This window comes from Ruditapes philippinarum, unplaced genomic scaffold (genome assembly GCF_026571515.1).
Source record: "Ruditapes philippinarum isolate M1 unplaced genomic scaffold, ASM2657151v2 ctg352_1_1_1_1, whole genome shotgun sequence".
In the NCBI taxonomy this organism is placed as follows: domain Eukaryota; kingdom Metazoa; phylum Mollusca; class Bivalvia; order Venerida; family Veneridae; genus Ruditapes; species Ruditapes philippinarum.
In genome coordinates this window covers 142940-168955 of record NW_026863555.1, presented here as the reverse complement: position 1 = coordinate 168955, position 26016 = coordinate 142940, and the positions used below count along the sequence as shown (strand labels likewise).

The 26016-nt window shown below is 30.1% G+C and overlaps 1 pseudogene; it reads left to right on the top strand.

Annotated features, from left to right (window-relative positions):
• Positions 1 to 485: 485 nt before the first annotated feature.
• Positions 486 to 25789, top strand: LOC132722491 (calcitonin receptor-like; annotated as a pseudogene).
• The last annotated feature ends 227 nt before the right edge of the window (positions 25790 to 26016 follow it).

Below are 26016 nucleotides of genomic sequence, written 5' to 3'. Positions count from 1 at the left end.
CCTTGAAGGCAACCTTGTGGAGGTTCTCTAAACACGAGCATTCATTGTTAAGAATTCTCTTTTGATTTGTTCAAGTCCCCTTGCACCGGGTCATGTAAATATCGCTTTATAAACAATCTTTAGAAGTACTCATATTTCATAAGAACTTAATTTTTAAATAAAGATAGATTTGAACAATGAAATACACTACGTAACTTTAAAACATTATGAACTAAATAGCTTGAATAAAATAAATAAGCGAAACAATATTAGAAGAGGTTTATTAAAATTTAATACTTAAATTAATAGATAAAAGATATCAATAATAGTATCGCTTCACTTACATTTACTCTTCAATGAGATTGCAAATGATAGATCAGATGAAAACACCATATCAAAATGCATGATGTAGTCCAAGATAACTTGAACGGAATATTCTCTAATAGTATCAGTGAATATCCAATAGACTCTCTGCTCATGACAGCTTGTGTGAATAAATCAAGCAGTACGCACAAGACTGGATCTTCTTTCATTAACTTTTTGTACGATGCTTAATAAGCAGCTTTACAGAAATTGGATTTTTATTATGTTCACATTTTCTTTAAAATGATTTATGAATAATTATGAGTAAAGGGAGTATTTAGTTTTCATGAAGCTATGTTGCTTGTTTTTGATAATGTGATATTTAATTAAATGGTGTTTGATTCATATTTGTAAACAAAAACATTCCAACGGTATGTGATGGTTTAACTTTAATTCATGTTGTGTTACAATAAGTCAATTTGCTGTATTTAACATTAATGACGTTCAATATTGGCAAAACAAAGCAGAACTCGTTGTTTAAGAAGGATTTACACATAAAGGGTTGAGCTTTAATGAACATCGGTTCACTAAGGGTAAAGCTGTTATAAAATCAAAACATTATTTAACATTATTCGGTTGTGTTTAAATGAATATCGGTTCACTGAAGGTAAAGCTGTTATAAAATCAAAACATTATTTAACATTATTCACTTAATTTAAAAATGGAGGATCATAATAAATCATCGAATTTCACATTGAAGAATTTGAAATCTTCACATCGATACTATCCGACAAGATTACAGGACATGTTCAATGAATTGATGTATGAATGTGACGAAATTATGATGGCAACACCAAATATGACGTCAGGTAAATTTTGAAATCATGCAATGATAGTTGTTTAAATATAACGTGTATATTACATCAGCGGTTCTTTGGATAATATTCAGTTTAGTTTTATTAGCTTCTATCTAAATTTAATCAGATATTGTAAACTTTGCGTAAATTTTTACTAAAAAGAATCCTTTGGTAAAACAAAGAAACATTATTCCAGAAATATGGACTTGTCTATAATATCAAAACGTAATGTTTTTCTTGTTGACAAATTATCTATCCTGTGACAGAAACACATATCCAGCTGACAAAAGGTTCTAAGGCGAAATTTGTATCTAGTTTTTATCATAAAAATTTGATTTGGACATTGAGGTAAAGAGATTTTATGCAAAAAACATGACTGTATAACAAAACACTTTTGTAACAGCGATTGTTCAACTGAAACTAAACGAAAGGTATTAGTCATGTGCGTTTTATTCCACTTTTCTGTCACTGGATTGTCACAAAGTACTGTCTTGCAGCTATATTTTTTTGTTATAATTGCTATTTATTTGAAAATGTTTGTAATAGTTATAGTATATGAAACTCGTTAGTTACGAGGACATAACACGGCCGAGTTTGGTTTTTGCAGAAACACACCGAGATGTCGCCCAAGCCAGTGCATCTGTAAATTGAGCATTAGTCACAAACATCTTAATTTTGTCTAGAGCATTGATTGTTAAACATTTAACTTCCTTTTTGCCCAACAAATCATCAAAATAGTTTTATCACTGTATGTATAAAAATATGATATAAAAAGTAAAATATAATTTTGTCTTATCTGTTCATTTCTTAAAACGTAAGAAGTACGAGTTAAATATGCTCTTTATTAAAAAAAAGAACGCAATTACACATAAAATGCATATAGAAATTAATACAGTGACTATAAATTAATAGGAAATAGAGAATCATTGTTATTATTTCCCTCTTTCAATATTAAAAAGAAAAAAAACACGACCGTTTTAAGCCGCACTTAAGACGTTTGTTATTATTTGCCAACTGCTTTGATCATGATGCCAACAGCATAAAATATTGGCATCAGGAATATTCTTTTGATGGACCGTGTAACATAAAAGTAAAGAATTGACGTATGTACATTTTCTGAAAAATTTCATGAAGGTTTACAAGAATACAATACAATCAATGTCTGTATTCAATGAAAAAATATCTTCTGTACATATGTTCATCTTCAAACTTAAAGAAAATTGGTATCGCTTTGATAAAAAATTTGTAACATTGGCACTAATTGGAATTTAAATGGTAAAATTTATAAGTTACTGCTAAGCGTAACATACGTTTACATTATCATGGCAAAAGGAAATGAATGTTCATAGAAAAACATCCACGTATAACTCCCAAAGAGGGTGTCAGATGCAGTTTCTTGCTAGCTTTAATAAACAGGAAATAAACGTTTCATTTATATACTCCTGAGAGAATCGTAACGCTTTGGTTGTAAAGTTAAACATGGTTTATTAAATTATTTGCAAATAAAATAAAAACCAAGCCAGCTACAAACTTTCGTAAAAGGTAAAATGGAGTTATTCTTTTCATAGTTTTTACGCAACTTCTTATTAAAAAAAAATTGAAATGAAATGTGAAACCTGATAGTCTTTGTGTATAATTAATTAAACAACAATAATAGCACAAACGATAGCATATATAAACGATTTTGAACAATTATATTACTCTATACTAGTTCATATGTCACTATATGTCACTTTTACAAATAACAATATAATAACGTAGACTTCTCTTTTAAGATTTTCTTTCAGTTTTGCTGCAGTCATACTGGTTCAATGTTTTGAAGTCTCCGTAATATTTTTAACTAATGTTAATCTGATTACTAATCGAGGACATTGAGTAACATAAGACATGCCTTCTAAACACATTCTTATAATCTTTAAATAAAGGTGCCAGAAGTATCCGCAATATGCTCTCATTTAAATACATTAAATGCGACGTATGTGTCGCAGTTAACATATGTTTTTCAAACCAAAAAAGGGGAGATAATTTAAAAGGATTTTTTCAGAAGTATGATTATTTACCTTTTTAAGTTATCTTTTTTTTAATATTTATGTTAAGTAAATTTAACATGTCTATGTTTTCCTTCGTAATGAAAGAATAAATATTTTGTAAATTCATATATTTAAGGACATACTATGCTCAAATTTGATATTATAAAAAAAATTGATAATTGCTACAAAATTTCTTTGTTAATATAACGTAAATATATTTTGACTTCACACAAAGTAGATATGTAATCTTTGCATAAAATAGGTAGTCACAATATGACTTTGTCGTGTCAGTAAAAAACTGGCAGTTGTTTTTAAAGAAAACGCCAACTGTGCGAGACCAGTAAGAGGGAACGCAGCTTCCCATACTAAGCTGATTCATTCGTCTATTCAAATTAGACATATTCAGTAAAACAAATCATTATAAAAATATTTTACTGGAAGATAAGCATATTTAGTAAATCGTTAATAACATTTTGCTTTGCAACTGGACAAAATTTCAGCTGAAATTTCCATAAAACATTTCCAAGTAAGTCAAGGTTTTTTGACATGATATGCGTTCAATGAGTTCATAGATGTTAACTTCTGGAATATATATTCAAATACGCACAAATAAATCAGAGAATGGCCTGGTCGATGTTTTATGAATATATCAGATAATCCCATGTGCACATCATGATCATGCCGATCAATGCATCTTTAAGTAAGATTTCTTGTGTATAATTGTGGGAGAAATCTTGTAGAAAACACATTTACATCATCAGACAAATCCGCATTCATTATCTATGATTGATTCTCTCTTTTGAAGTTAAATAATACATAATTTTAACAACATTTCCTATTATTTTAGTTAAAAGATAGCTACATCATATATTTGTTACAGATGCAATTTTTGCACATTAAGTTAATTTCTATCGCATATATTTTCTCATTATATTCAGGTTATTTTACATTGATTAATATACTTAGGATTTTATATCCGTATTGAAAATTATCAACTACTGAGATGATTAAGCTTATACTATTAAGAGCTTTAATTTGTAAAAGTTTTAATTTGTATTTCAGTTTTATCAGGGAAACGCTATTATGACTTTGAGATATCTGGTTTCCAGATGTTCGGTAATTAGTGCTAAAGTCACTGAGATGCAAGTTGCCTAAGAATCAAATAATGCATCTAAACATGGGGTTTCTTTTCTCTGTTTCGTAGTGTAGATACATATTACTGAGACTCAAAATTATAGAAAAAATAATTAATATATTATGAATAATTCTTGTCTAAAACGATGTCTTAACCGTAACTGGCCATGCAAATTTATATACTTATCGAATGAACATTAAGGAACAAAATATATGTATATGATTGCAAAAAATGAGCGATCACTGTATTTAATGTTTGTTTTTATTCATACACCCAATAGTGAATGTATTGTGTAAACAGTTGTAAGCATGATTTCCTTTAAGTTAGATAATATTCTTCATCAAGACACTTTTGTCATTTTTTCGGCATTTTTTGATTTTGACATTTTGAATTGGTTGGCTCAAGTATCTCTTCTTGAATACTCGTACTGTATGATCGCCCTTTGAATGTGTTGCCTGCTATTCAAAATTTCTACTTTGACGGCCTGTCAGTGATATGCAGGTTTCATAACCCCTGATTCCCTTTATAAATTTCTTGTAAGTTAGACTTGTTTTCTTGTTTTTAGTTTTACATTTTCATTTTTTCACGGAATGGCATTTACGTCACATGTAAGGTTCCATGATAACCATAGAACACTTGTGCATCACTAAATGTTTTATAAATTCAAAATCCTCACCACTTTTTAATATTAAAATGTTGAATCTTGCTTAAGTCGATGCCATGGGACGTGGACGAAAATGTACACTTAAAAGTATGTTCTTTTCTACACGGTTTTGTAGATGACAATCATAGCCTTATTATATTAGCAGTCATCTTTCTATGCATTTGTATTATTTGTCTGTATGGATGAGACAAACATGTTTTCTAATATCTCGGGTCCATAAACTAGGATAAAGTGTCAAAGGAATATATTAACTCAATGATTCTCTTTTGATATTGCAATATCTTTATCACGGCGAAAACATAATAAGAAATAAGTATACCAATGTCCCCGTGTGAACCCAGCAAAATTGAATGTTGTTTGTCTTTTTCAAGTTAGAAGGCAACTCAATAAGTAAAAAATATACAACAATTATTTCAACAAATTGTTTATATCTTCACACAGGCTGACGACATGTTGTTATTAAAAATAACAGAAGAAAAAGCCAACAATAACATTTTTTCTGACTACGTTCATTTCTATAAGGATTTTCGTACTTGTTGCTGTTTGTTGTTGTTTTTGTATATATTAATATACCAAATGTAAATCGTATTCCTTTACTTGATAAAGTAAAAATATCATTATCAGAGGAAAATAGTTCTTGTTTTAAGTACAGTTATTTTCCGCAACAATATAAAAGCAAATAATAATTATGGATTCGTTGCATAATAGTAATAAATACATATAAAAGAAGATATTAGTTTGCGGTAAATCCATGTACACAATTGACAATTCATAATTTCATATAATGGCTAGAATAAAAGAGTATCATCTTCAACATTAAAGAATTTCAACCATAAATTTAACCTTTATACAATTAATTGCATAAGGAAGGAAATGGGAATTTTTTCTTTTACAAACATTTTGCTGTTGAGAGACAAATGACTAGTTAGTTTAGTGCCTGCTTGCAGCAACTGATTCTACGAGTGTATTTAGTGCAAATCAAGACAGGTCGTCACATCTGTGGTCTACAATGTTCCATATTCTGTCAGTAAATACATTGTATAAAAACTTTAAATGATAAATGGTTTTGTTAAAGCCATACTATGCGCATCCGTGAGTAAAATAGTTTAATCACAAACATTAAATGATATATACAATTCTTACTGAGTATGACTTATTTGAATAAAAGAATTAATAAACTATGTATGGGAAGCTGCGTTCCCTAATTACAGGTCAATAATGTTGTTATGTTATTAAAAAAACACCAATAACTGCCAGTTTTTAAATTACACTTTATATTCATATTGTGACCACATATAGTGTGTAAAATTTTAATAATAACAGAACTACTTTGCTCGAAGTCAAAACATGTTTATTTTATATCTATTAAACGACTTTGTTGCAATTAACAATATTTTTTAATATCAAATTCAAGCATGGTATATCTTTAAGATTAAAAATGGACATAACCATATATTAAATAAGAGTTAATATTTTAACCTCTGATTATCAAGTTATATACATATATATTATATCATGTTAACGCCAAACAAATTTGTTTTGAAAACAAAAATTTCTGTCGTGTTTTATTGTTTATTGTTGACCCGCACAAATCAATTAAAATGTTCATTAATCTCCAAATTGCCATTTTCCATTTCTCAAAAACATTTTATTTCTTTAGTGTATGTTACGATTTCTGAAAAATGTACTCGTTGACTATTATCGCTAAATCTTTCTTACATTTCCGTTTTTGTAATACGTATGGTTATACAGATTTATAATTTAAAACAGAAGTCAAAATAGCGCTTTCTTTACGTTTTGAATCCTCTATCAAACAAGTTTTAATTCAGCATTTCTTTCGACCGATGATAATTTAATGGGATATAAATACATTATCAAAACATTGCATTACACACGCGTTTTACTAATAAGAATTTATTTCTGAGGCGCAATGCGCCTTAAACTTAATTTTAATACGAACGTTTTTAAATTTGAAACAGACATGAGTTCTTGATTCGTGACGTTTGTTTTTTGAGGTTGTCATGCGTCAAATTAACCTTGGAAAGTTTGATGTCACGGGGATTCTATATACTTTGAACGATATATGTATACCAAAAGCAAGTCAACCTGTGTATAAAACTAGAAATTTCTATAAACAACATGACTGACTTTGTCAAAGAAACTATTACGCCCACAGTGTGCATATGCTTATGTCTTTTGGTATATTTTTATTTCACGAAATGTTTTCATGACAATGTACCAACCACATTTTGGCATTTTAAAATGAATTCAAAGTTATGTAGGTGTATTAATTTTAAGCAGAACCCTAAAGAATGCTCCCTAAATATTGTTTTTGTCCAACGTCATTTTTATGCATGTATCAAATATCAATGTTTCATAAAAATTCCATTTCTATTAATTTACATAATATCACCGGTTTTTATATAAACATGAACTTACATAAAACCTCTTTTAAATCGTGATGAGTCATAAAGTATTAAGGCAAGCTGTAAAGCTTTAGAAAATGTTTTGGAGTAAGATATTATATAGCATAAAAAACAATATAATAATTGCCTTGAAGAAATAGCACATAAATAATGGGTAATAACGCTAAATCATAAAGGCTTTCTTGAAGTACTGTGACGGGATATTCCCCAACATTATTAGTAAATATCCAATAGTTTGTCTGATCATGACGGTTTATGCGAATAAATCAAGCAGTACGCGTAAGACTGGACCTTCTTTCGTTTACTTGTTGCTGGATATTCAAGACACTGCTTGAGCTTCACGCTTTTATTCATGTAGAAAAAGTATCAATGCAATATGCGTATCACACTTTTAATATAGTTTATGGTGTTTTTGATGTTAGTCAGGACTTGATTCACGAGGAAAGTTTATGCAATGTGTATATATCCTTTCGTGCGCACAGTTTGCTGTATATGGCTCTGGGCTTGAGGTTTGACTATGACAGGAAGAATTTATTTGAGACTAATATGGACATTATAAGATATATATGATTTATTATTAGAGTGCAAATACACTTTATCATTAAATCATGGAGGTTGATACATCGTCAATTTCCACTTCAAAAAGTTTGGAATCTTCTTCCCGACAATTTTACCCAACACGATTGCAAGTCATGTTTGAAGAATTGATGTATGAATGTTACAAATTTATGGCGGAAACACAAAACCTATCTTCAGGTAAAAATATTCCGTATTTATATAAAGTATGAAATTCGTAAAAGGTAAATACCCTTTGTTCTGAAATTGATATTAATTGAACGTTCTAGCAGTTTTGAGTCATTCTATTTTAACTTTCAATATTATATCTTCTGCTTCTTTAAAAACCATAGTGTGATCTGTATCATATGTATGAGCCTCACAACTAGGGATGAAACTATGTTATATATAATATATCAAAAAATTATTTTACATCGTAAATTCCTTTTGATATAAAAAAATTATTCCATATGGTACTTCAAGGCATATTATGCCTCAGAAATACTTTGCTTTTGTTTCCTTTTTTCAATCGTTTGTATTTTTGCTATTAGTTATCTTTTCCAGAAAAGGACTTAATGACAAACTGTTAGAACCAAAATTTGCTCCTGTGATTTTTGTCATTAGTAATAATATAGTGATTTAGCATTTTGTATGGAAGTCACAAATAAATTATGTGTACATGTTGCTTTATTCCTCAAGTGGTAATACAATAAATGCTCAAAAAAATATATAAACGTTATAAAACTCATGTTTGCCTTATCTTAGGAATGAAACAATATTAATTTCTGCGGCATAAAGTACCTTTAATGATAAGTACACTGCACTAAGGAAACGCTTGGACGACAGATACCAACCATCCAGCATGTTAACATCAAGAAAATAGAAGCCAGATGTGTTCTGTTTGATTTACAGTGAGGTATCTAAATATTATTCTTCAATTTAAAATCCTCTACATCTCTGCTTCATTACTCTGTTTCCTAATCATAGATTTGTCCATGTCAAAAAATGTTTGACCTTTGAACAACCATATTTGTTATATCGGCGTACAGAGAAAATAAAACTAAAACAAACAAAAAACAAACAAACAAATTAAAAACTAACAATAAAAGAAAAAACACAAAATATTCAATGAGGACCTGACCAGTTGGCGATACCTTCCCGATAAAGCAAGCTTCATTTGAATATGGGGGGACCTCTCAGAACATTGCCGAATCAAAATATAACAAAACATAATTTGGTTATTTTCACACCTTTTATAATATACTGATAAAGTGTTGGTGGTTCAAAAGTTTAGTAGTATTTATAGACCGATTAGGGTTAACCTGGTTATATTAAACTATGCTTTTATGTTTTTCATTGCTCTTATATCATGACACATTTTATTTTTGCACATACAATATATTTATAATCAATTTGTTATGACACTAAACGATGAAATAAATACAGCAACATTTCAACTAAACTTAAAACTTTATTATGTTAGAAAGATCTGGTAGAAATCACGTATACAGTATCAGTAAAATTTGCATTCATTATTCATAAATGAGACTCTCTTGAAGTAAATTAAGTATTGATTATAGTGCCTTTTATTTATTAATTCAAAAGATACCAAAGTAGGCTCAATTTAGATCTCTGAAGTGAGCGTGAAGTTTTTTGTCTGAATATTTTTTTCTGAAAGGTAAACAGACATGATCTGTCTTTGCCTAAAGCTTTATTTCTGTATTGTACATGCCGTTTTATATTTTGTTTTATTTAAATCTTGTCAAAGTTGTATTAGTTTTCATTCAGTATGGGTTGTGTTGGTTTGAAATATTTGCACTGACTTAAATGTAAGAAATTATTCAATGAAAAGCTCGATATATGTTTAAACATTCACTATTATGAGCATCGTAACCCCTTAGTTCATTTTCATAACATATATTCCCAACATCTTAAAACAAGTCGGAAGGACTTTGTAATAGAGCCGCAAATTTTGATTGCACTTCCTCGGCCACTTTTCAAACACAAACACCCTTATAACTTACATCCTACTCACCTGTATTTTAACTACACTATCAGAATTTCTCACATAAATAGCTTTAACATTTCTTTAAATCATAAGTTGGTTTGCATCTCTTTGTCCTCCGCCTTTGTGTCTTTCTCTCTGTTTTTGTGCCCTGCTGGATATCTCGCTGTTGGTCTTCTATGACTGATATGGATGTGTCAGTTAAATTATATAAATTGTTACCAAAGTACTTTTTTCTCAGTAATATATCGTCTATATCATGGAGCATTTGATCAACATTCTTGCTTCCTGGAAATAGAAAAATAGAGATGATAGTGTTTTAAAAGACACTATTTCATACACAACATTATATTTATTACCCCTCACGTTTACCCCTCGGGTAACAGAATTTTCCTCGGGATGATATTTTTACTGTTACCCACAAAACCATGTGTTCTGTATATAATACTAGACAACCAGCGGGTTCTTTTAAAGACTTTATAATCAAGGTAGGGATTAAACATTTGAAAAAAAAAATGTTTACTTGAACTTGAAATTGGAAATGCACTGTCCACACCTGTAAACTTAAATATCTAAAAATTAGTACATACTTTATATATACCTCTTTTTATAGATAAGCCAAATGCTCGACACGAAAAAGGTTCAATCAAACCGAACCTACAACAGTTTCAATTTTGTCATTTTTAAGGATTCTTCTTTTTCTCTATTTTAAATAGAACAAACAAAATCTGTATATACACCAAATTCGATAAATTCATTATTATTGATGATGATGATGATGATGATGATGATATGCATAAATTGATGATCTTACCTCTGGAATGAGGCAATGAGGTTCAACAATCTTTAACCCGAACTAATATCTACGTGTATTTGTACGATTTTGTTATCGGAAAACTCAATAAATAAACAAATTCAATAAGACCGAAACTTCAATAAGTCGAACAGGGGTAACCCCCGACTTTGTTGAAAATATAAATTTACAGAGATTTGTGGACATGCCAGACATGCATGATGTTATGTTACCTGTAAGACACTCGTCTGATAAAATATGTAACCCGTTTGGTCTAAAATTACTCTCTTTATGTAAGCAGCATGATTTACGCATTGTAAATGGCCGATTAGAAAAGGGTGATTTTACATATCACTGCTGCTCTAGAAATAAAAAGGGTGCTAGCGTTGTAGATTATCTTATTGTAAATATTTTAGGTTACTGTAATTTGAATACAATGGAGGTGTTAGGTGTAAACGAATTTTCAGATCATTGTGCTGTTGAATTTTCTTTAAATTGTGATTTGTCAAGTTCAGCTAATAAAACAATCATTAAAGAAGATAAATTAGTGTGGAATAATGATCATGTTTGTGACCTTTTGGCTTGTTTAGAGAATAATAGAAATGATTTTGACAAGATTGTATACGAAATTGATAACAAAAATATTAATATCAGTGAAGGTATGCAAGCATTTTCGGATGTGATATATAAATGTTCATCTATGATTTTTGGTAAAACAATAACAAAAAATGGTCTTACTAATAGCAAAAAGGGCAAAAATCGATGGTTTAATCAAGAATGTAGGCATTATAAATCACTTTTTTATGAAGCGAGAAGAAGGCTCAAAAGAGTAAACACAGAGGAAAACAGAAAACGTTTTTTAGAATTAAGGAGCAAATATAACAAAATCAAACATAAAGCTAAATTAAAGTTTTTCACGACTGAAAAAAATATATTTTCTGATTTAAGTAAAAAATCACCTCGTAAATTTTGGCAGAAAATTAATAAATTCCGAAATAAGAATGAGAGTACAAACTTCGATGTTTCTTTAGACGAGTTTGTTAATCATTTTGCTAACATGCCTAGAAATACAGATATGAATGATTTAGAAGTAAATTTAGACGAAATTCATGTAGATTTTTTAGATACAAAAATCACCAAAGATGAAATCTTAAAAGCGATTTCCTCATGCAATAGAAATAAAGCTGCATCAACGGATAAAATTGTGGCCGAATTTTTTATCGACGCTAAAGATTTCATTACACCATATTTAGTTAAATTATTTAACATTATCTATGATGCAGGGGTTTATCCTGATTCTTGGACCAAGGGGATAATTGTCCCAATTTACAAAAAGGGTGATAAATCCGATCCTAGTAATTACAGGGGTATTACTCTTGTGAATAGCATGGCTAAACTTTTTTCCCTTGTTTTAAGAAACAGAATAAACAAATGGTGCGAGACAGAAGATATATTTTGTGAAAATCAGTTTGGTTTCAGAGATAAAAAAAGCACAACCGATTGTATATTTTTATTACATTGTATTATCCAAAAAGTGTTACATGATAAAAAGAAATTGTATTGTGCTTTTATAGACTACGAAAAAGCCTTCGATACAGTTAATAGAGAAGCATTATTTGTTAAATTGTTAAAAGAGGGAATTAGCAGTAAAATGGTGAATATGATAAAAGCAATATATGAAAAAGTTTCGTCATGTGTTAAAAATGCTTGTAAATTTTCAGACTTTTTCGATATATCAATTGGATTGAAACAAGGAGAGCCACTTTCACCGATAATGTTTATACTCTTCATAAATGATGTATGCAAAAACATTAACCTTAATAGTTTATCAGACTATGATCTTAACCAATTATGTGTATTTATGTTGCTATTTGCAGATGATATGGTTGTATTTTCTACCGATCCTAATACTTTACAGAATCACCTTAACTATGTATATGAATATTCCAAACAATGGGGTCTTAAGATAAATATAAAGAAGACCAAAATTTGTATTTTTGAAAAACGTAAATCTCGAGAGCAAAGACAATTTTACATTGATGATAATGTTATTGATATTGTAGACAGTTTCTGTTATCTAGGAGTGACTTTTGTTTCAAATGGTAACATTGCTAAAACAGCAAAAATTCTTTCTGATCAGGCTTTAAAGGCAATGTATAATTTGTTAAGTCTTTTTACAAGAATACATGTCGATATTATAACGAAACTTAAATTGTTTGATTCCCTAGTTGCTCCAATTTTGCTTTATTCTGCGGAAGTATGGGGAATATATTGTCCTAAAGAGGTTGATAAGATTCACATAAAATTTTGCAAAACCATATTAGGTGTGAAATCGCAGACTCCAAATTACGCTGTTTTAGGTGAATTAGGGAGATTCCCCTTATCAGTTATTTGCCAAGAAAAATCTCTAAAATATTACACTAAATTAAAAGCAAATCCAGAGTCATTAATGTGTAAGTTATTTTCTACTGAGTGTAATAGTAATAATGATCAAAATTGGGCTCTCTCTGTAAAAAAACTATTGTATAATCTTGGTTTAAATGATATATGGGATAATTTTAATAAAGATGTAAACTATTTTCCTACTTTGTCACGAAGATTGAGAGATCAATTTATCCAACATTGGCATACGACAATCAATAATTTGCCGAAATTATCTTATTATGTTCAATTTAAAACTGTATTTGAATCAGAGGAATATCTTAACAAAATAAAAAGTGACAAATTAGTGAAACTGTTTGCATCCTTTAGGTTAAGCAGTCATAATCTAGCTATAGAAACCGGCCGTTATCGAGGTATAGATAGACAGAATAGATTGTGTGAAAATTGTACAATGCATGTTGTTGAAAGTGAATACCACTTTCTTTTAATCTGTACTCATTATTCTGAAATTCGCAAAAAATATTTTCCAAACACAGCATGGCCATCTTTACCTAAATTTTATAGTTTAATGTCAAGTAGAAAACAGTCAACTTTACTAAATGTATCGAAATTTTTAAATGAAGCATTTTTGAAAAGAAATGAAATTAATATGTAAGTTAATGCATGTCATATACTTTACTGTTTCTCCAAATCAGCTTCGCAATGATGTAACAATTGTATAACAATTATATGTAATTTGATGCATGTGTGATTTGTATATATATTGTAGTTTGTTAACCTTTGCCAAAGGCATTTTGTATGCTGATTATTGCAAATAAAATATTGAATTGAATCTTCAATTATTACTTTGTTATTGTTAACTGCATTTTGTGTGCTTGATGATTTACATTCCCAAGAAATTGTCATTAGCGTACTATTATGACATTTGGTCATGACAATGTTTATGCATTTCGTACTAACGGTTATTTATATATATTTTTTTGGTGATATGCAATATTTTGATTTCTGTTGTAAATCTCTCGGTTCCTTTTTAACCTTTAAAATTTATCTAAATGAACTAAAGGTAACGGTTTATATTGATGTCAGTGTTTAGACTTGAAAGATACTTGTTTAATATGTACAAGTGCTTATTAGTATTGTAAAAATGATGGCCTTCTTTTTACAGCATCGCTAATTGATATGTAATCAATTTTATAAGACATGGGTGATGATGTTTACTACATTTTAATGGACATTCATGATAATTGCCATAACTGTATGATGTTTTTAAAACGTTATGTTAGATACTGTAAATGTTCAAATAGATAAATACAAAATCCCTAAAGAAAGCCCAACACGTCAAAACTGAAAATGTTGCAGGCTCGGTTTGATTGAGCCTGTTCATGGACGGTACTGGAAAGTGCAAATTACCGTCCACGCCCCCTAGCACCGGCTTAAGCAGAATTCAACATTTAAACGTGAAATAGTAAAATTTTGAATTTAGAAACATCCGCAGATGTGTTCATACGGCGGTTATCATGGAACCTTCAATGTGACACTTCCGTGCCATTCCATGAAAAGCGGCGTATGGTCCCCAAGTAATAAAAAGCGTGTGCCCTAAACGAGAAAACAATGGGCGGAACTAAATAAAATGGAATTTTGAAAGGGGATCAGAGGTTATGAAGCCTGCGTATCACAGATAAGACGTCAAAAGACAAATTTAAAAAGCAGGCAACATATCCTAAGGGTGATTCAACATTATTCAAGTAGGAATATTGGAACCACCCATATAGAAAATGCCGAAAAGTTGAAACTAAAAATACCACAAGCACAACAATAATGTCGTGCTGAACGATCTTCAAGGATCGAAAATATAACATCATTGATTAAATGTACGGGGAGACTTTTTACAGCCGCCACACGGCACAAATAACACGGATGTGATCTTAAAATAGATAAATACAAAATCCCTAAAGAAAGCCCAACACGTCAAAACTGAAAATGTTGCAGGCTCGGTTTGATTGAGCCTGTTCATGGACGGTACTGGAAAGTGCAAATTACCGTCCACGCCCCCTAGCACCGGCTTAAGCAGAATTCAACATTTAAACGTGAAATAGTAAAATTTTGAATTTAGAAACATCCGCAGATGTGTTCATACGGCGGTTATCATGGAACCTTCAATGTGACACTTCCGTGCCATTCCATGAAAAGCGGCGTATGGTCCCCAAGTAATAAAAAGCGTGTGCCCTAAACGAGAAAACAATGGGCGGAACTAAATAAAATGGAATTTTGAAAGGGGATCAGAGGTTATGAAGCCTGCGTATCACAGATAAGACGTCAAAAGACAAATTTAAAAAGCAGGCAACATATCCTAAGGGTGATTCAACATTATTCAAGTAGGAATATTGGAACCACCCATATAGAAAATGCCGAATAGTTGAAACTAAAAATACCACAAGCACAACAATAATGTCGTGCTGAACGATCTTCAAGGATCGAAAATATAACATCATTGATTAAATGTACGGGGAGACTTTTTACAGCCGCCACACGGCACAAATAACACGGATGTGATCTTAAAATAGATAAATACAAAATCCCTAAAGAAAGCCCAACACGTCAAAACTGAAAATGTTGCAGGCTCGGTTTGATTGAGCCTGTCCAAACCTTTAGTTCTTGACTGAACGTTTTTGTTATAAATATAAACCGTTTCACAGACAATTTTAACACAAGTTAAATATAAGACAGGTGATATAGAGGATAGTATTGTCCATGTTATGCATGCCTCACTGTGGAAAGATACGTCGCTTGCACTTGAATTGATAAATATATTGGAAGTATTTTAGGCACCGTTATCAGAAGCAATGCCGTATTTAGAAACAAAGTGTCAAAATATAATAGAATGAGTCTGTGTTAGAAGGTTTCTGATATCATTAGGTACATAAACATCATCACTAAGTAGATTGAGTTGATAAATTGGATCTTATGATAAAGATAGCTACTACATAATGGACTATATAAAATGATAATGAAATTTAAACAGACATGTAGACATTTTTTTATCTGTATTACTCCTCAGCAACATACTCAATTAAACCAAGTCTGCGGGACTTTGACCTCTTTATGTTTGTTTTATTGGCTTCACACGCAATGCCTTTCTAACACAAATAATGCATTAAAATTTGCATTTACATGTATATTATTTTCCTTTGCTTAAAAGTCCTTAATAAGATTATTACTTTTTTGTAAGTTTGATATGGTATGAATTATTTCATATTTATTAAACTTAAGATTTATAACTTTTGTTTGTGTATGTTGCGCTTGTGATTAATAAATAGACGTCCGTGCCTTTTTTTCAATCATGTTTGCTATATCCTTTGCCACAGAATATTGTGGTAGCTGCAGTATGTACACCTCGTTAATCGTTTATGACAAACTTTAATTACTGTTTAGTTATTCAGTGGTCACCAATGAGAAACATTTCTGGGGAGAAATTAATCTAGTGTTGATAGAACTTGTTGCCCTAATCTATTGGCTTTTTGCTATATGCTAATCATTTTTATAATATTTTACATGTATGTGCTGCCATAAAATATGTTTAAACTAATCATACATTTACAACAACGTAGATAAGATTCCGAACATTTCACTGCCTTTTGAAAAGACAATATCGGAGGTGTTGATAATTGTACAATTCTTTACAAACAATATTACGTCCTAAATTAACACACAGATAGTTTATAGAATGTTTCGATTGTCGTTTTGAAAGAAACTTTCGTAGTGTTACATGAATGACTTTAAGCAGTTTGTGATTTTATCAAATTTCAGCGTAAATAATAACAAACAAGAAGTATCTTTGAGAAAAATACTCGGCCGAAGTAAAACTAGCAAACATGCAAATTTACGTAATTAAGTTATTTCTATAATTTCAATACAAAAAGAAATGTTGGCATAACAATGACATAATAATCATTTAATGTGGCTAAGAAAATATCCCTTTTGTAAACATTGAAATTAAATTATAGCATATTGATATTGATGGTTTTTCAAATTAGGACAATTTCTATTTAAGGTGTTCATTTTACTTGATTTACGTTTGACTTTATACATTTTGTAATAATTTTCAAATTTACCAAGAAATTAAAGAAGTATTCCCATTTCTGTACACATATCATTTACATTTCATTTAAAAGTGCAAAACTATCCTTTACATTTTATCTTAGAGCTATCTTTAAAATTTTATTTTTGAATGGTAAGAACTCTCCTTTACATTTTATTTTAGAATGGCTAGAACTGCTCTTTACATTTTATTTTAGAATGACAAATAAAAAATCCCCCATTTCAGATTTTATTTTAAAATGACCAAAGGTATTTCTTTTTATATTCAGTCAACCCCTGTTAATTTTACGGAAGAACCAACTGATAAAAGACGGACTTCCGAAAAAGTATGGAGATTTGGATCATATTTTGTCTCGATCAAAGTTATTTAATTCTCTTTTACAGATGGACCATATTGTGGTAGAATGGTAGATCGGTACGGTGGGTGCTGGCCAGACACGTTGCCAGGGAAACAGGCCAAGATTCAGTGCCCTAATATACCCATGTTATTCAATAGCAAAGGTAAATACGGACCATACCCTTTTTAAGCTACTGTACCACACAAAACGAATCTAAAATCTTCAAAATATAAACACTCCTAATATTACACTCTTGAAAACGTGGCATATGAAGATATAACTATCTATATAAATATTAGATTTAAACTGTAGTTATTCTAAGATATGTTTTTTTAATTTTTGTTTCATTTTATATAAATATTTGTAAATGAATTGGTGTGCAGCAGTTGATTGCAGAGTAACAAAAACCTTACCAAACACACAATCGTTCTACCTGTAACTAACTGATGTACTTGCAACCAATATTTACGAAATTAAACGTCGCAACGGTTTAAAATGACAGCAGGATAGAAAGTGGAAATACTGCACTTAGATGTAGTTTTTATTATTATAATGAAATACTTTTAAATACACAACATGTTAAGTATCATTTAATCAAAAACATTTCATAACTGTTAAATTGCCTTAAAGATATTAAAAAGAATACTACAAGATGCTAATTTAATAGTACAAACAATGAAACACATAATTTCAGGTTTTGCTTATAGAGATTGCACTGCCAACGGGACATGGTTTGTCAATTTGACAAACAACAAACGATGGGCGAATTATAGTGAATGCAAACAAACTGAAGAGGTAAGATCAAAATGTAAGAAAATGACGACATAATATAATCGTATGACATAAATCGTCTGCATATTTTTTCTCTGAGGATTTAGAAATAAGATGGTTGTCATGTTGTTTGTTTTAGCATATTTCATTATCTTAATATATTATAAGAAACATTAAGACATTTTGATTTATTTTATCATTTATACGAATATACATTATAGGATGTCTTTCTGCTGTTCAAATAACAATATGATAGTCTGCTTTATGTTGTTTTTTTGTCTTTTTACTTATATCATAACTGATATCAAAAGATTGATAAAAATTTCCATATAAAATAAAATTAGTATAGGTTGAATAATTTCTACATCAATGACGAAAGTGTTGTATCATAGTCTTAGGTATAAATATATGATCACTTAGTCTGATCTCTATTTTGCTTTTAAGATTGCCGACGACAGGAAATACATTTACATATTTATTGGCGGATTTTCCTTGTCATTAGTCATGCTTATAATATCACTCTGTATCTTCTTCCGATTCAGGTAAGAAATTGATGTTTATACCATATATGTAGATGTGTCATCTTATAGTGTCGTTCATAATGGTTACATATTCCATTCCTTAAGAATCATGTCATACTGTTATAGCACCATTTATAAATATTATTTATATAGGGTATGACCTTTTGCCCAGAAAATTTAACGGACATGGACAAACGTAAACTTTTATAACATTATTTTATGTCAAAGTAAACACTTTGTGTCTGAGGAGTTTCATGTAATAGTTGTTCATAAGAATTGCATTCACTGTTAATCTATGCGTAGTCAGACTTAGGAGGTGACCAAATGGGTAAGAATAACTATACAGTTCTAGCTCCATCAAGGTGAGGCAGTTTTGACCGCTGGTGTTGCTTTGCATTTTGTAACAACCAATCTTTCCTCTTTCATTTTCCTATGACAAAACCAAACAAACTAAACCAATCATAATAATCCGTCTTAACAATATGAGTAGTGAAATAAAAAGTATATTTTTCTAATTACAAGTTGAATCTACTATTTCATCATCTTGGTAGGTTTTGATGGCAGCAAATTGCCTCAATTGAAGTAATCTTTTCTCAAGCTCATAGTGAAGAGAAATAAAAGTGGGTTTACGATTACACAACAATACCACTAATTATTTACAATTTAATACATTTTACAACATATTTATGAAAGAGTTCACTATAATATTGAAAAAATAGACGTCATTTATTGCTTAAACCGGTGTGAAGGCTTTAAATGTTAAAATGATTAGTAAAGAAATGTTGTTGTCTTATTTGATTTATTTTCAGGCAGCTACGATGTGACCGGATTACGATTCATAAAAATCTATTCTTATCATATGTATTCAAGGGAGTTTCAAGGGAGTATTTTACTATGTACTAGCAGCTTTAAATGGTGACGTCATTATCAGTAATCCGGTAAGATATAGTTTGAAGCTCATTTTTTTCTCAGACGTTGTTTGCTTAAGCTGAATCTTAAAATTAATGTTCTTTATGTGTTATTCTTGTTTTCATCAAACATGGCAATTGAACAAAACCGGTCTATCAATATAACATCGTGTCCATTTGCCCCGTTTATGATATGTTTTCCCCCGTTTCTTTTTGTTTTCTGATATAAAACGGTATATGATAAGGGCCGACAATCTATTATTGCTTAACACATGTGTGAAGACATGCATAAATGTTGTTATAGGAAATATATTGCAATAATATTGTGAAGCTGATTGTATGTAAAGTTATCACATAATGTCCATTATGAACAAGATGATTTAAAACAGAGATGGCCTGTTTCTTTTACCTTGTTTAACGACAGAAATACAATAAACATCACAGGAAGTGATTATAAAATATGTGCTATTGAGAAAATTGTTTGATTTCTTTTTCAGATATGGTGCCAAGCGCTTCATACCCTTTGTCAATACTTTATGGTCTGTAATTTTCTATGGATGTTTTGCGAAGGATTGTATTTGAATACAATAATGGTTTATGCCTTTAGCTCTGGAAAAATTCTGATTTTTTCGTGTTACGCTATAGGATGGGGTTTGTCTATTTCTTTTTTAAATTAACTTAAAGCAAAGTAAAATTACCTGATATTTTCACAACAAAATTGTCAACAAGGGTTGACAAGCAAAGGGAGATTTGAATGTACATTTTCCCCCATTTTTCCGAAAAATTGGCAAAAAATTTGGGAAACAAATATAATTTTTTTTCAAAGCTTTGTTTTTTTTAACTGTGAACTATTTCTATTGATATAAAATTATAAACCATCTATACTGTAGTATATTTAGGTTTCTGTTATTCAACATTTTGTCAAATATCAATTGCACGATATGCGTTTACAACCTTTTAATATACTATATACCATTGTATGGATATTGTTTTTGGCAAAATATTTTATGGATATTGTTTTTGGCAAAATATTGAACAACAGAGACATGAAATGTGCTAAAATTGTGTTTAATGTGTATACAAATGGATTATTTGATTATTTCAGGACTTCCAGTCATTTTCACGACAATTTACGCCGTTATAAGAAGTAGTGACGAAGTCAGTTCATCTGAGTAAGTATGAATGTTCACAAGCAGCGGAACTGGTGATTACTGGCAAGTTGTGAAGGAAAGCCGGAATAGCTTCCTACACTATTGAAGCTAAGCAAATCTGATCTTAAGACAAACTAACCAAAATGAAACTTTTTCATAGACATCTAATACTTGATCAAGATTTTGATCATTTCCTGTCAAGTACTCGCTTTCGGTAATGTAAAACATAATAACATCATACCAAATGAGTAGCCCACAATTGCTTCCGATTTAATATCGTCTGAAAATAATCAACGATTTAATCATGTCATTTATGTCATTTAATGTCAAGTGTCGCAGAATTATGTTTCCCATCAATTATCTGTCTCTGTTTCTTCTTGAGGGATGGAACCAGTTTGCAAAGATTGGTTTGGATATTTTAAACAAATAGGCATAGAAATAGCTAATAGCTGTTGTATAATTTGTTAAGTTGGTTTTATGATTACAGCGATTTGCCATCATGTTCAAAAAATATCCATTGTCTTTAATATGTTTAATATTTTCCAGTTTTATTTCACTATGTTTTATCTTTACTATTAAATAAATGTATTTGGTTTTGAACATGTTGAAACACGTTCTTTTGTATTTATTATCACCACAAATTGAGTTACTCACATCAAATATTATATATTTTGTATAATAAAGTATATAATTATGCAGGCAAATATTGAAAAAAGGCATATTGCAAAAAAGTTAAATATTTCTACATTAAGATATTACTACCAAGTGTTAAATTGAGAACATATAATTATACAAAGAGAATATCAAAAGAATCAACCTTATTATTTATGGATAATAATAAATATTTTTTCCGTTCCTTTATCTCAGTTACTTAGGTTAAAAATAATCCGTGTGTAATGCAACAAGATTGTCACGATTTGAATTTCATAAATCGCAGAAATATCTGTGCAAAACTGAAAATAAAAACGGAACATGGTTGGCAAAGAGTACAATACTGCCCGCTTCTAAAATCTATATTAATATGATATATTACAAATGAAATTGAGTAAGATTTATTTAATAACATTTAATTATAAGATATTGCTGGAATATTTTCGTGTCTTTGACAAATAAGGAAACATTTTCTAATAATCAAGACGTATTTGAATATTTTTTTACATAAAATTTAGAGAAATCATAGACGCAAACAGGCGATACATGGAATATTAAATTTAAAATCGGCATCGTTTTCAATCATAACTGACTGCAATCGGTAATAAATATTCTCGTATAAAACAATTTGTATACGTTTTTTCGATTACTTACCTATAATATCAATACAATAGTAAAGTATGGACGGATCCTTTCCTTTTATTTTAGTTGCTGGCTAGATGAAAGCTCACTGCAGTGGATTGTTTATGGACCAATCGTTCTTTCCATAGGGGTACGTCTATGATTACAAAACACTGCTTCTCCAAACATGATTCTGAATAACTTTGCATTACTTTACCGTTTTGCTTTGTTGTCCAAACATTTAATATGCAAGTATTTGTCTAACAACTTAAATTGTATTTTTGTCATAATTCTGATAAAAGTTTAATATGAAAATGTTAATTGCATTTTAACAACATTTTTCAGTTCGTATCCTTAGCAAATCCTTTAATTATTTTTCAGGTGAATGTACTCTTTTTGATTAACATTGTGAGGCTGTTAATCACGAAGCTTAGACAAATGCCCGAAGCTGATCAAACAAGGTAATTTTTGTTAAGTCATCATTTTTTTCCATTGATATAAAGAAATACTTGATGTAACTTACAGGCACATTGTGCCTCAGAAATGAGTACGTATTTATTCAATAAAAAAGACTGACATGAGTTGCTTCATGGTTTCAGAGTTTTTATAGGTATATTACCTGAAGAAAGTAGTGGTGAATATGAAAGTGTTTATCATAGAAGTGTTGAAAATGAAAACAAAGTTGACTACCATTCAAAATTGTAAATCACTTTATATTTTACTAATTGCCAAAATTGCAACAGAAACAAAGATGGTTTAGGTAAATGGCCAATGAGTAACTTAAAAGAAGCTGTACTGGAAACACAACCAAAATGTAGATAAATAAAAAAGCAATCATGTGTCAGCATGGGCCTTTAACACACAACTGTGAAAATTTCGTTATCATGATTTGGCGTATAACATATAAAAGAATTATAAATTCATATAATTATTATGCTTTCAAATGCAAAAGTGTCATTGTCTAGAGCGTTAATTCTAGAGCATGAATTTATTGTATGCTATATCATACACATCATGCACATATCAAAATTCCATGTTCTTTTATTCATAGACTTTTGATATTGTTTGTTCTAATAATATGTAAATAATATAATACTCTGTTTCAGAAAAGCAACAAGGGCAACACTGATACTGGTTCCTTTGCTGGGCTTACAATATCTACTGTTTCCTATACGACCCGATGCTGGCTCAGATCTAGAAGATGTTTACCATGTAGCTGTAGCACTTTTAGTATCTTTGCAGGTAGTTAAATGACATATTTTCTTGAAGATAAAGAAAATGAATATAGATAAGTTTGACATTTTAATTTGATTTGCATTTTCATAATTAAAAGTACGGACATATTTGAATTTCAGTGTTACACCTGATTACAAAGTCATCTTCATGTATTGTTCAAGCTATTTTATCCTTTTTAACACTTTTTTTTACTTTCAGGGTGCATTTGTTTCATTGATGTACTGCTTTTGTAATAGTGAGGTATGTTTGATTAAAGTGGTACATGTACATTCGTTCTTCCTATGAGATATGTTTGGGTAGCTCTTTCCGCCTTATGAAACAAATATTTAAAAGATTTTCCTTTTGTATGAAACTTATATTTTTTCGTTCTTCCATTCTTATGTAACATATATTTGATTGATCTTCTCTTCTTATTAAACATATTTTAGAGCTCTTCGTTTCTTATGAAATATATATTTTACAGTTTTTCATTGCTTATGAATCATATATTTTATAGTTCTTCCTTTCTGTTGGAACATACATTTCATAGATGAACATATATTTTATATCACTTCATTTCCTATGAAACATATCTTCTATATGTCTTACTTTCTTATAAAATATACATTTTATATCATTGAAAATATGTCTTAATGTTGCAAGTTTATACTTTATTGTTTAGTAAATACAATCAATAAAACTTTCAAATTGATGTTTTGACCTTCCAATGCCTTGTTCGTATATCAAAGAGATAGGTTATTTTGTATGAAAGTTAGATATCACATTACTTACATTGTGTTACTTCTATGAAACATAATTTAATATTTAGCACGTAATGATTTCTGACCCTCAATGTGCATTTAAGCAATAAAAATGCTTACGTTAAGGTAAACATTCTTGTACACTGTCAATATCGCCCTGATTGAGCTGAAAGCATGGAAATATTTCGTATTATAAAGAATGTATGTTGATGTGTTACAGGTTATTCAGGTATTACGTAGACGGTGGAACCAGCACAAGTTGATGCACCGTAGCAGCATGCGAACATCCGCAAATCATGGTACCACGTACACCACCATGGATCCTGTTACACAGACAAATACAACATATTGTAGTACAGTAGATCACAAAGTATTTAAAAATTCTGATAACCTATCACGACCGTCTTGTTATTTAAATATAAAAAAATGCATTCAATAAATTTTCATTCAATTGCTGTGAAACGTATGTCCTGTTTAGTTGCATCTTCTAATATATCGATTGTACTAAAGCAAGTGTAGTATTATAATGTGGCGACGTGGTCGTGTAGCAAAAGCGTCGGATTTGTAACCCGGTTAAGGTTAAAAAAAACTTTATGGTCTTGCTCAAACTGTTATAGAATGATTTCAATTTTTTTATTGAAATATGTGAAGAAAAATAAGTTTATGACAATGATGAAAAGGGGTTTTTTAGTTTTTGATCGACGTTTAATTCGAACACTTTGTCATAAAAAGAATATTAACATGTGGACTTTTTTAACAATTTACAGGATCCACCCATAGAAATGGCAACTATAGATGAAAACAAGTAGCGAGTTTGACGGCTAACAGAAAATTATTTAAAAAAGTACAAGTTATGAATAGACAGTATGAATGCCTAGACAGCTAGCAAATAAAACCGGATGTGTAATAACCAATGACACATAATGTAAAGAGAAATGAAAATTGTAACAAATAATTGTGCTGTTATTAGTTTCGACAGTAACCTTTTATAGCTAATATCGAAACATTAAGATAATATGCAGGGAGCGTGCATTTCGGCATATATAATATATAAATTAAAAGATGCATACATTTTACATGGAAATAATCTCATCCGAGCAATAAGAGAGGAGGGGCTCAAGTATTTCTACAACAAGTCAAATCTTAGTTTCTAGTCAACCTTGAGACTTTTGTGACGATTGCTCAACAGTTTAGGCCATTTGTCACTGAAACGTCTCAGCAAATGTGTGTGTTTTAAACGTTTTCATTCGTTCCCAGTTTGAGATTGTGTCCCATCTAAAGCACATCAATTACGTGATTTTACAGTAATCATTTATAATTGATATCATATGACATCTGATTTTCTTGATTATAATTCTTGCGTTGAGTTTTCATTTTTCATCAGAAATCTGTATGTAATTTTTTTTCTGTACCTTTTGTTGGATGTGTACATGGACATTGAATCATTAGGTACTTTTACTATTAGTATTTCTGCAAGAGAAGTATTGCGCGTGAATCAGAATGTCAAATATCCTTCAATTTAGGCCAATCATGCGACGAATTTCAGTTATAACTATTAGGACGAATGACGACATTTCGGCACCTTAGTGCAGTAACGGTCTAACTATTATAATTTAATTAATTTATATATACAGTTGACTCTCAATAAGTCAAAATCGCTTTACTCAAAATTCCGCGTAAGTCGAAGAATTTCTAAAGTCCCGTCAAATTTCCTTCTTTATCTTTGTATTTTAACTCCGCTTAGGTCAAATTTCGACTTACCGAGACTCCTGTTTAGTCGAAAAGAAAATTTGGTCCCGTCAATTAAAGTCCAACATATTTTCATCTCAATTAGTCGAAGTGTGAAATCAGC